Source organism: Pleurodeles waltl, chromosome 3_1, assembly GCF_031143425.1.
Source record: "Pleurodeles waltl isolate 20211129_DDA chromosome 3_1, aPleWal1.hap1.20221129, whole genome shotgun sequence".
In the NCBI taxonomy this organism is placed as follows: domain Eukaryota; kingdom Metazoa; phylum Chordata; class Amphibia; order Caudata; family Salamandridae; genus Pleurodeles; species Pleurodeles waltl.
In genome coordinates this window covers 158,624,225-158,638,106 of record NC_090440.1, presented here as the reverse complement: position 1 = coordinate 158,638,106, position 13,882 = coordinate 158,624,225, and positions in this window count along the sequence as shown.

The following is a 13,882-nucleotide window of genomic DNA, read 5'->3' as shown; positions in this document are numbered from 1 at the left end:
TAGGGATTCCTAATCTGCGACTGTGGGTGATCTTTCTGTCCGGTGGCTGGGAATTCCTGACACCCCCTCCTGCCTCCAACTGACTGCTTGGCACTTGGATCCACTGTGATGGGACGTGTTTGATATGCTGCGCCTTCTCAAACTCCACGAACTGGAGACTACGCAACTGTGGAGACGAAGGCCGACCCTACTGGCGACACATCAGCACAACAACCTCATGCTGAGGACAAGGTGCTGGCAGCAACTGAGAGGTTGCATGCCTCCATGGAAAATAGGACCATCTGCCTGGTGGTAGACTTCAATATCCTCCGGGGTGACCACAGGAAACTGGCAGACAGTGTGACTAGCACTGACCACGAGTTAGCTGCTCTCCAACCAGTGTCAGCAGACACTCACAAGAGTCTGCAATTGTTACAAGACTGTGTTAAGCTATTTGAGGGTTCAGCAGATGAAGCAGAGGGACGCTTGCATAGGAGCAACCTCCGTGTTGTGGGCCTTCCTAAAAATGTGGAGGGACAAGATGCTGTTGTCTACATGGAAAACTGGCTAAGATCCTTCACATCCTCTGATGTCTTGTCACCCTTCTTCTCCTTTGAGAAGGAGCACAGAGTGCAGACTCGCCGGCCTTCACTGGTGTTGCTCCTGCGCTCTGTGATCCTCACGTTCCTGCACTTCAAGGACAGGGACCTGCTCCACGTAGCTCACACAGCGGGCCCAGATAATGGACAGCCATGGTGTGATGCTGTTTCCAAACTACATGCTGATGATGCAGCCCCAGAGGGCTACATTCCAGCGCAACAAGCATAAACTGAAAGAGGTTCACCTCCAGTACTCTTTGCTCTTCCATGCACGATTACGAGTGGTTCTGGACAGGACATCTTCAATGAACCAATGAAGGCTAGAGACTAGGCAGAGAGACATGCTGGTGGTGGTTCAGCTTCCTCGCCAACCACCTCTATCTGATACAGACAATTAGCCGCAGATTCCTTACCTTGAAATTCTTCTCCAGGCGTCAGATTCTATCCGGAAACTTTTCCTCAGGAGTACCTCTGTGCGTCGGTAGAGGGCATCATGCGCCTCCGTAGCAATGTCGAACGTGGATATGACATTGACTGAGTTCATATAGTCCTTTTCCCGATGCACTGACACCGGTTTCTTCTTTTCCGGACAGCAGTAGTGGGGCATGCGACATTACCTGACACCCCTATTGTTCTTTCTCCAAAGTTGGACGGCGACGCATCCAAGGTCGGGGTCTCTCCCTCTCGGCGCCGATCGACGTCCATACCGACGCCGGGAGTGGCGCCGCTGGAATTGGGTGTCCCTTCAATGACTGAACCGCTTGTTCCTCTGTTGGAGGGGTCTGGACATCCTCAGCCTCCTCATTCAGGCACCGTTCCGCTTTCACATTCAGATTGGTTGCTTGATTTAGCCAATGCCTGCGGTCTTGATTCTTCACTGGCGTCCAGCCTTCTCTCATCCCCTGGTTTGGCTACTGAGGCTAGTTCTGCTTTTGCAGATATGTTGAAATGGGTTTTGGAGGTGTTGCACTCACAGCTTCCTACAGTGCAATTGTCCATGGATCGTTTACTTGACATTTTACATCCTGACCAGTATTCAGTAGAGCCGGTCCTTCCTTTTGTGAGGCTCTTTCTGATATCCTCTTGGGTTTTTGGATCCAGCCCGTTTCTGGTCCCCCTGTGGAGCGTATTATCTCCCACAGACACAGGCCAGCCCTGGAGGATCCGTTATGCCTTCACTGGCACCCGACAACTCAAAAGTTTTGGCTGCACATAGTCTTAAGCAGATCTCTCCTGTTCAACCAGAGCGAGAAACCAGGCAGCTGGATGCTTCTGGTAGGAGGATGTTCGTTTCATCTAGTTCGATCTTGCGTTCCACTAACACCTCTTGTGTACTTGTTCACTTCTCCCACGTTCTGTGGGATTCAGTGGAGTGTATTTTGCCTTCTCTGCCTGACAAGGCTAGAGCTGCTCTTATGCCCTTAATACGGGATGGTCAGCAGGCTGCCAAACCTAGGCCCATGTATATACTGTTTTTGCACTGCATTTGCATCATTTTTTGATGCAAAAGCAGTGCAAACGTACAAAATATAATTGGATTTTGTACATTTGTGCCGCTTTTGCATCAAAAAGTGACGCAAATGCAGTGCAAAAAAAGTATAAATATGGGCCTTAGTGTTCGCTGTGGTATGGATACCACTGTTTTTGTTGGGCGGATTATGGCTTCCTCTGTAGCGCTACAGCGAAGGCTTGGCTACGCTCTTCTAATTTTTCCCAACCTGCATGAGATTCATTGCTTAATGTGCCCTTTGATGGCAAGTCCCTTTTTAGCGTGCATGCCAATTCGGCTTTACACCGCTTGAGAGATGCTCATAGTGGGACTTAATGTTAGGTCCTCTTCCTCTTCTAGAGCTCCTTTTAGGTGCATTTACCGTAGCATTGTGCTTTTGGTCTAAGAGGTCCTTGTGGGTGCGTCTGTGTACGTGTACACCTTTCGCAGTTGTATTGTTTTTCTGGATTCAGTTAACATCCAATGTGAACTTCCTGTTTTTTGCAGGTTCATCATTACTGCCATATCTCCTACATCATGGAGTTTTTCCTTAGTTCAATTACATGCATCTGGTGGTGCACACGACTTTAGTTCAGCAGTCGCAATATGCGAAGGACATTTATGTTCAATTTTTCCTGGTTGTTCCACAAGTGGTGGTTCTTTTTTGTTGTTATTTCATAACAGGTCTGAGTCTCATTACGCTTATGGCTTGTTTTCTGTTCTCTTTTACTTATAGGCAGGTCGCCTACAATCTCTGTGATTTTTATAGAGATTTGGGTTCAGTCACGGCTCTTTAGAGCACTTGGTGCAAGCTCTTCGCTACTCTTTCCGGTTTACTGTTCCCTATTGGGAACTTCCTTTGTTACTCCTATGGGAGCAGTGTGTTTCCTAATGTATTTAGGATTTCTGTGCATGCTTTTGCATGTGTCCTTTTCTTCCTATTAAAGAGGTTTTTTTTCTACCCATTTGTCCATGGAATTTATAAAATGGTCAATTGAGTGAAACTTTTATTCCAGAATTCCTTTTCTGGTTATAATTTCTCCACACTCAGGGCACTAACTGCCCCTAGAGGCCCTTACTTTCACCTTCCTACTGCACTGTTTTTCTGTACAAAGATCTCTTTTATTATCATATCTTCTTTTTGTGTCTGACCATTTATGTTGAGGTAGTTCCTTCATGGGAATTGTGTGGGGCACTCCCCTGTGGCTTCATGTCCAGGCTTGCAGATGCCCCCACTGAGTTGTAGGGGTTCTCTTCTGCATATGTCCAAGACATTTTCCTCCTTCACATTTGCTTTCCCACCCTTTTCCCTTTCAGTACATCCACTGCCTATTCCGTGGACTTACTTCCTAATCATCAGTCCAGTGTGGCAGGGTTATAATTGTATACCACCATTCATCTATGGAATGGATCATGCCGTTGGCTACCTTCCTTCCATGAGGGAGATGTATAGTGCACCTATAGGGTGTTCTTGACACCTAGGGCCATATTTATACTTTTTGATGCAAAACTGAGCCGACGCAGTTTTGTGTCAAAAATGTTACCGCCCGCCAACGCCATTTATTAGCGCTGCTCGGGCGTCAAATGTATACTTTGACGCACGGCGGCGCAAACCATTTGTGTGAGTCTTTTTTTTTTACTCAAACCAATGCGTCATGTTGTAAAGAAAAATGACATTAACGCGGCGCAAATGACTGAGAGCCGGTTTACGACGTCGCAAACCGGATACAAACTGTTTTTTTGACGCAATTGCCTCCAAAAGCAGCGCAAACACAGCAAAATGTGCTAAGGAGAGCCAAAATGGATCCCAGATGCTTGCACAGACCCCAGAAAGATGACAACAGACCAGGAACCAGCCAGGAGGACCCACAGAAGACCCAGGACAGGGAGAAGAAGAAAAGAAAGTGTTGCTTCAGTGCAGAGGAGCAGGAAATTCTGGTGAAAGAGGTGATGGAACACCAGTACCAACTGTTTGTCATCTCAAAGTTGCCAATCAGTAGGAGAGAGGCAATATGGCAAGAAATTGTTGACAAGATAAACAGTGTGGCAGAAGTACAGAGAACAGTCATCGAGTGCAAGAAACGCTGGCATGACTGCAAGTGCAGGACCAAGGAAAAGATGGCCAGGAACAGGAAGACAGCACTGCAGACTGGAGGTGGGAGTCCAGCACTGCAGGAGGCCCTGGACCACATGGATGATATGGTGGCAGCCGTCATCCCTGAGGAGATCGTCACAGGGATTCAAGGATAGGACAGCGCAGACTACCAGGAGACAACACAGATGCAGGGTAAGTCACATGGGAAACTAAAATGCACAAATGTTAATTGCAAGCGGAGGGGGCATACCTACTACACAATGCCTGTAAGTCATGATATTCAGGGAGTGGCATGGGTAAAGGGACACGGCACGGGGGCATGGCTCGTTCAGAGGAAACCTGGGGCACAGTACTAGACTACACTAACAACCTTTGCATGGGGGTATGCTGCCATGCCAAGGATGTTGGGAAGGTAAAGCCAGGCCAGGAGGGTAGGGTACAACGTTAAACTGGCCTGCTATCACACGACAGCTGCTATTCTCCCTACATGAACTACGGCTCAACATTCTCAGGCCATGTCTGCAAGTGGAATTAAACATTGACAACAGTTGCCACTACCACCTCTGCTGTGTGTGCAAGTCAAGTGGCTAATGGCCGTAACGTCCCCAGGGATCAAACACACCCAAATTAGAGGGTTAAGGATGACAAAGCTATCAATCCCCTGAAATCAATACAAATGTTCCAGTCCTGTCAAATGTGATTGTCCATATTTGCTACAAACATCCGCCACTCTCATAAACATTACAAGGTACACAGCACTAATGTCATACCCATGCTGCATATGTCAGGGTCCACCCTGTGCCTGGGTCACAATAGCTCCAATGACACCATGCAACATCCCAAATGTCATACTGCTCAGACAACAGCATTGGGGGAAGGACATATGTAACTGGCTAGTGAAATACACCCGCACAGTCAGAGAAGGAACTGGAACTCTGCTAGGACCATCAGTGCAATCCAATGTAGCACACATTTCCCAACATCAGCAGTACACACTACCAATGCTAACACCCATATCATGCCATGCCAATGCAATACATAGTATATGCTAGGTCTCAGCAACATATAGGTGGATGTGAAATATCAGAGACTGGGTCAGTTCCAGAATGTTAAGTGTGGTGTAAGTGCCATCAGAATACTCACAGCCAGTGAAAGGCCTCACCATGAGAATGGAAGTAGACGGAGGGTTGAGTAGGACAAGAAGGTGGCACTTCACAAATTGGCCAGAACCAACACCTAGAGTATGTGATGCTGACAAGCCCCCAAACTGACCACAATACATGTGACATGCAGGTGGGGCATAGTCCATGGGAGAATGCTAACATGAAAGACAGGAACAATGAACAGGAACCAAGATCACAATGTGCAACTAATAGGAAGACAGGCACGTCACATTACAAATCCCACAACACAGACACACTAATTGTACCATATCTCATTGCATAGGACGATGGTTCTCCTGCGGATATGCCTCTCCTGGACTTCCCTGATGACCTGGATGACGAGCTGACAAACATCAGCCAGCAGACCCTCCAAGATGTCCTTGGAACCCTCCAGACCCCACCTACAGTCACAAGGAGGAGCACAGAAGTAGCAGCCATCACAGAGGACCTACCCACCACCCCAATTGTACAATCTGCCAGCTCCAACCCAGCTGAGGACTCTGACGACTCTGGCACCAGCTTTGAGAGAACTGTAGTTGGAGTACAGCGGGAGCTGGCCAAGGAGGTGCAGGTGGGGATGGAAAATATGGCAGCCAGCCTAGAGGGGGTGCATTTGTGCATGATGTCAACTGCAGACAGGCAGCAGACAGGCAGCAGCCATGCAAGGGTGAACGTCAATCTTGCAGGAACTCGAAAAAAGGTTGAAGGAAATCAGCACAGCTGTAAGAGAGTTGACACAACACCTACAACAACAATCCTGTCAATGCGTGCACGAATGCAATATTGACCCCCTCAGGGCTGATCTGGCTGCCTACCAGAGTGATGTGGCTGCTATACTTAAGAACCAGCAGCTCCTCCTTGCTGCAGTACTGCCCTTAATAGCCTCACAGTTGGCAGCTACCGGGATGTCTGACTCCACGTCTTCAAATACTGAGGTGTGTGTTGCCCCTTCACAACCACCACCACCAAGGGCAGAGGAGACTACACACACATCAGAAGATGAAGACGTGGAACAGATCACCTTGACCCGTAAGAGTACTCAGTAGCACTAGTCCCTGCCACATGTCCATCTATAACCAAGGTCTTGTGCTTTGTAACATGCCAGTCTTGCAACAACTGCACTCAAGCACTATTCTTCAGACCACTGTTTATCTTGTCACCCTGCCCTGTGATTTTCTCTCACTAACTCATTGGCAAATCCTGTCCCTCTGCACTGTCTAACACTTCACCCCAGCATGTCCAATGACATGTCCTTTTGCACTTGTGTAGGATCACAATGGAAGGTGTCACACTAATGGACTCACAATCATGGACAATGTACATATAGCACTACAGCACTTTCAAATAAATAGCACTTACACAACAACTTTGTCTCTGTGTAATGTGACATATCAACCGTGATGGTCATCAGTGATGTTTACCTCAGGTCAATGATTATAGAGTGTCAATACAACTGACCTGAAAGAATGCTGGCTGATAACCATGCACTGTGGTCTGGATTGTACCATCATCTGCCCTTCCTGAGGGTTAATTCTGAGGAAAATAGAAACTATACACCAAAATGCTGTGTTGGACAGAATAACGCTTCCTCAAGGGATGTCTAAGCCAAAAATTATTGCCTTCAACTTTTTCTTCAAGCCAAAACTTACGTATGTGACATTTGACCCAAATTTACCTAACACACACCATTTTTTTTTTTTTTTAAATCTGTTTATTGTTATTTCAACTACATCATAACATTTTGACTTCACATCAACATTAGTACAGCAAATATTCATAATTGTTAGGCATATTGCATAGTTATACAAATGACCAGCAGGTATCAAGACACACTGACTGTTGACAATCAGGGCTCTGAATGGAGCTCTCAAATATGCTTTGCTAGATCTTACATTCAGTAGGATACGCCTACATCAAGTACGGATGATCCATGCAAGGAAGGATTGGGTCTCTAGTGCTAAATACAGGGCAATAGATGTTGCTGCACCCCACCTAGCCCTTACGCAAAGATTAATACATTTTTACAGACATGCTCATGTAAGTGCTGGTCCTGGAGCTAACAACAAATAACAATAGTAACACTCTTAAACAATGGAGTACTATATCTTCGAGTGGTTGATAATTGTATAATCGTGCCTTCATGCGTGTGGAGGCCCCTTAATGTCTCATGTGCGCGCTAACATATGTTAGGATCATGTTAAAGCACTAGATGTCTGATGCCTATGTTGACCCTGCCTACACCGTTAAGACAAAACCAGAACAGGCGACAAGCGCTCAGGCAAACACCACTGCGCGCTCCTATTTTTGGATTGGGCGCAAATCCATCTCGATTACTATTCTGACTCCTCCGAACCTGAGCCTGCGCTTGGGTTTTGTACGTGCGCCATCATCACCTCCCAGCTATCTGATTTATCTAACACACACCATACTGCATGAATGGATGTGTAGGAGTGTACTTACAAATATGTAATCTGGCTGAACATTGTAACAAATGATAGGTGTGAGTTATGTATACCATACTACATGAGAGCATACTACCACTCACCTTATAAGGCTTCGCTTGGACGTCAGGCTGCAGGCAGACTTAACACAGTGTCCTCAACATCAATTCTGGTTGCAAAATATGTGAGATTACAAAAAAACATACATCAAAAATTAACAACACTTTGGAATACATAGTAACCTTGAGTGGTGGGTGCAATGGATGGCAGAATCTTAGCAAAGTAGCTTTGGTGTAGCTGCCAATGTAACAGCTCAATTGGGATTTGGTTGCAGGATGGGACACAAAAGCTAATATTAAAGAGACACTGTTCACCCATGCCAAGGCCCTGATCCCCAAGCAAGTGACACATACTGTAAAGAGTTACCTAAATATTTATTTAACAGTAAAAACAGAAGCTAAAACCAGGGGAAACACCTCACCTAACCTAACCTATCCTAACTACACATTACCCACAACTGGCCCTAACTAACCTAAGCTAAACTTACTTATCACATTTAACTAAACACTCTAAACATCAGCCTCCCAACCCCCCCCTTATAAGATGGGACACATGGAGGACAACATATACTAACCTAAACACATACTTTCTTATACTAAACAAATATATATTTTTTTGTATTTTTATATTACAATTTTTTTTTTAACACCAAAACCCCATCATCCGCCACACACCCACCCACATAATAAAAAAACAGATATTAAAAGTATCACCCTCCCATCCCCACACCCACTACTACTAACTAAACTAACAGCCTATTCTAACCTAACACTAAGCCCCCTAAACCCACTAATAAAAAAAACCAGGAAAGAGGAGGGAGAGGAGGGAATCATGGCTGAGGGTAAAATGTTTACAAGTTCGCCCTCCGCAGGGTCTTACTTATGGCATGCATCCTCCTATTAACTTGTGCCACCTCCTGCTGCAGCCTAGTCATTTTCCTCAACATACGGTCAATGTTCCTTTGCATCTGCTGAAAATCTGCTGGGTCAATGACTGCAGCAGGGGTGGTCTGGGTGCCAGTTGAAGATTAAGTCCCCTTGGTGCTATGCCTGTAGGAGGAGGTGCAGGTGGTGCTGTGACAGGTCCTGGAGCAGTGGAGGTTGATTGTCCAGCAAAGGTTCCTGCTATGGTTGGTGCCACCTGGGTGGTAGTGGTGGTGCTGGTGGCTGTGGTGGACACCGAAGGGCCCCCTTGGGCAAATGCCATCCACACTCCGGAGACTCTTTCATGGCAATAACACCTTGCCATGTTGCGGTACCCAGACTCCACATCCAGAATGTGGCGGTAACGCATCGCCCTGCGCTGAAACTCCCGAATCTGGATGGGATTCATATTGGGAGCTGTTAAAACAAATATAAAACCAAACATTAGGTACTTCATTGTGTGATATGGCTCCAGAAGTAAATCAGACAATACATCTAATGTACCAGAAACAGGCCATATCATCATACAGATCACTAATTGTACCCGAGGAAGTACATGCCAATGCAGCCTACACATGTCCTATCAAACAGCACAGCAATACTCTAAAAGATGGGTAACAACTTAAATGACCTATGCATCATAGTTCAGCTATTTGTCACATAATAAATGCTGCAAGTCCTCCACATGTGACAGGCCAACTAATGACTAACTTCTGGATGACAATCAAGGGCCACAAGATCTGTGAGTTGTAAATGGAATTGCCAGGATAGAATACAGTTGCTAATCATGAGTGGGTATCCTAGTTTTCAGACAAGTGACTTACAGATTTACATGTCTGAGTACTAAACTTGGATCATCAGTGTTAGGTACACTTTTCATAACCCTACGCCTGTGCCTGAGGGGGGGCAGGGGGTTAAGCAACAAATACTTTCAAACATCAAGGACACCCAGGAAGCTTTGGACAGCTGTACATGGGTTTGGGCAGTCCACCACAGGTAAGGAGGATGTCCAACTAGGATACACCAAAACCTTGGACAATCCCATCCACATTTATGTTTGGAAATGCAGACAATTGTCAACATCATTTCCTACCAGTAACACATGACTTACAACAAGCAGATAGATGCAAGCACACATCGGGCCATGAGCTGCATGCACACCTAGGCCATTGTACTTAAGTGCCTCATACACGTAGCACAACATGTGGAGCTACATGCTGCTAGGAAGTCAAACATACAGTCAAATATGTTCATTAGTGAATAGGGACGCTCAAGTCTGTTGGTAAGACTTCGGCATCCCCATTCTGTGAGAATCAGGGTCTGACTTGCTGACTAAATCACAAATATGGTCCTCTGCTACATTTTCTTAATTTAAGTTTTATCCACTAAAGTCACCCTATTCACATGGCCATGCCTACAGGGCTGCCCTACAATCCCAAAATATGACTATACGCTAATGATTGCCCAACTCAAAGATTGAAAAAAAAATTATACTCCACTCAAGGAACATATCCGATCATTGACCAGCGCATCATACCTTGCTATGTGTCCAACACACAGGAGTCAATCACACAACAGCAGCAAACACAACACAGAACATACATATCAACACTTACTGGAGATGTCTGGGTCCGCAAATCGAGCCACCTCTCCGATAGTGTAGGGGGCAGGTCCACCGGTAAAGCATGGAAGGGAGAAATGTGCTCAATGTCTGTGCACTGTACAACACTTCCAAATACAATTACTGTGTTTAAGATTAAATCAAGTCTCTCAGACATGATGATACTGCATCCGACATACCACTGCAAACATGTACAGACCCGGGCACTCCAGTGATTGATACAGACATATCTGCACACATGCAGTCGCCCTAACTATCATGTGGTGGCAAACATGCTCCATCATTTGCTTGCAGACTCATTCATTCCTCTCATCATGTGTATCCATGAGAGACATGCAAAGCCACTTTCCTGGAAGACTGCAATACCAGTCACCCAGCTATTGTGACTAAGACCAATGTAAAACACACATGTACAAGGTACAGAGGGCCAGGGATAGTTGTTACCCCTCAATTTGAATCATTTGCTTTGTTTAATGTGCCACAGCTATGGTAAGTTGCACCAAACATTTTGATATGAACCCGTATGCATTACTTTTGGCATCCATCCCTAATTTAATTGTGGCACAGCAAAGTCCAAATATCAGTCTAAGATGTTACCTGAGGTCAGCTATAACTTGTTACGTATGTATCAGAATCCAGTTCAGACATGTATCCGAAATAATTGAGGGACACATTATTTCTCGAAAATATCTGGATTAAAAACATGTCTTTCCTGGTACACTCACAGACCATGCATAAAACATATGTTAGACCCACATTTGCATCATCTATTGATGTGAAGACAGCACTAATTTACAGGCTCCTGTTGTGTTTTGTAAGTTAGTGCAGCTGTTGCGTCAACAAATGACGGTAATTTGTAGGAATTATTGTATAACTCAAGGCAACTGTATGTTTAACTTGCATTCCACATGTCCAAAAACATTGCCTGCAGCAGATGAGCAAATCTGCTACTGTCACTACAGAGCATTTAAATGTGCACATTACTCTGATTTGTACTCACCAACAGGGCCACCAATCACAATCCCCAGGTGGTCCAGCAGGTCTTGCTCCCTGGCAACCAGGTCACCCCAACGGTGTTTCAGCTGGTGGTCGTTGCGCGGTGTGTTATAAATTCTTTTGAGATGGCACAGGACCTTTGCCCACCGGAGCCTCCTTGCCTCTGTGTGATACCCACGTATCACACGCCCACCTGCTTCTATCATTAAAGGTAGGAAGTGGCACACCAGCCAAATAAATCCCCCCAGCTCCTCCTCTCCCATCCTGCCAAGACAAGGCCTACCCAACATGCTTGCAAAAAAAAAGTGATAAAGGGGTACAGTGGATAATGAAGGGAAAGTAGGAGAAGGAAATGAAAACAAATTAACACAAAACAGCCCAACTATCCCCAAACTAACACTACCCACAACAGACTCCCAACAGTACAAAGACAAATTGATACACCAGAAATGACAAAAATACACTTACACAGGATACCACAGACACTTAGGAAACACCAAAAGACAATTTAAAGACCACACAGGAGACAAATTCACAAAATGCACAAAGAGACAAGTCAAAACACAGCCACACAGGCAGGAAATATCACAGACTGCAAAGTGAAAGTACACCCACTATACCAATACTGTAAACGGAATATCCTATTACATCACTCCCTGCCTCAAATGCGGTGCGTTTTTATTCTTATGTGTCAAAATATTATAACGCTTACAGTCTGTGCGTCATTTTTTTTTTACGCACATGCTTAGAAATTACCCCGCATCCATATTTTCAAATATTTTTCATACTTAACCAATTTCATGGGGTACAGAGTGGGAATTACCGCTCAGGGCCAATGGATGTATCATGGCAATGAGCTTTATTTTTCGATGAATATGCGTCATTTTTGAAGCATGTGCGTCTTTTTTGACGCGCATGCGTCAAAATTTCTGTCTTTGACTGTGTTTGGGTCATTTCTCATTTTTAATAGTACATGACAGGTGTGACAATACAGAGATAGGCTGTTTTCACCTACATTGTGCATTCTGGTGTATGGGCACATGTGACAGATCATACTACTGCGGACCATGATCCTTTAGTTGTTGTAACAGATTTGCACTTTTCACTGACGCAATAGATGGCCAAACGTGTGGAATACCAATAGGTATTACCCAGTTTGGGCATGTTTTGCATCAATAGAGGATAGCAAGGCTACGCAAAACAATACAGTAACTCAATGCCTGTGTGTCAATGTGTGTGAATTGGCTCTTACTAATGTGGTTGTCCCACTGTGTGAACATCACAAGACGCGTTTTCTCAAATCTGCTTGTATGCATGTGTAGTCAATGTGTCTAACCATCTGATGCTATTCAGTGTGGAAATGAGAAAGAAAATGTGTTTGTCATACACGTAGCAACACATGCTGTGTGAACTTCCAAGGTTTTTTGGGACATAAGCATCACCAATGACAAACCATGCGCAGGATAGATAGGAGACGGTTGATCATGGCAATTACATGTCCTGGAATGTTGGATACCACTTCCTAGGCCCTTGTTTGTATACTACCCATGAGTCAGGCATTTGATAATGCTATGTGGGTACAGTGTTTGTGACACCGAGTCCCAAAAACAATCCACAAATGTCATGTCACACCACAGTTTGAGTCATATAAAGGAGCCATGTTTCTCCTGTGGCAGTGGAGGACCAGCAGACCAAGCAGCACGTGTGCACATATTTCCAGTGGCTAATTGCACAAAGGAGACCAGTTCAAGTGTGTGAAGCCATGTGTAGCCTGAGTCATTATTGGGGTCCATGTTGTCACAGTTACGTGCAGGTCTAGTCATGAGTCTGTGGAGCCATTTCCTGCATTTACAAAGTATCCTTCACAGCTGAATTGAAGGAAAGCCGAAGAGGAACTGAGAACACACATGGGGATAGTCCAGGTATGGCACTGCAGATGTGTTATGAGACTGACAACAGGGCAACCTTGGTGTGCTGACAAAGTTAATGGATCCGGAATTTTAAACCGGCAGGTTTCCTCACAACATTTGTACACAGGGTGGCCTCTAAAATTCCCACTGCAGCTGGGAACATCAGTGCCTCTGTGCTGATTAATCTCAAGCCCCATCAATATGTTGGGGGCAATGTGAATCAGTGTGTGGACTGTCAGGGTACTAACATGTGTTGACATTTCATGCACATTATCTGACGTTGTTTGTTGTGCTGGAGGCACCATACCCAATCCATGCATACAGCCATGGTACACTCTCACTATTTGCCACTCATGCATACATGAAACCCAGACAAGGGATGGGCCATAATTAGGCTATTTGACGACAAATTCCACCCCATGATACGATAAGTAAACTGATTACGCTATACAATGTATTTGAGTATTCATTGTAGACCTACATGACACAATACCCCAGGAGGAAAGTGAGGGCATGGAAAGCAACTATGAGACAAATATAGCCACAGGGAACCTTTATGGTGACGTTAGGACAGGAACCAGTCAGGCTAACAGGATGCAGGGTCAA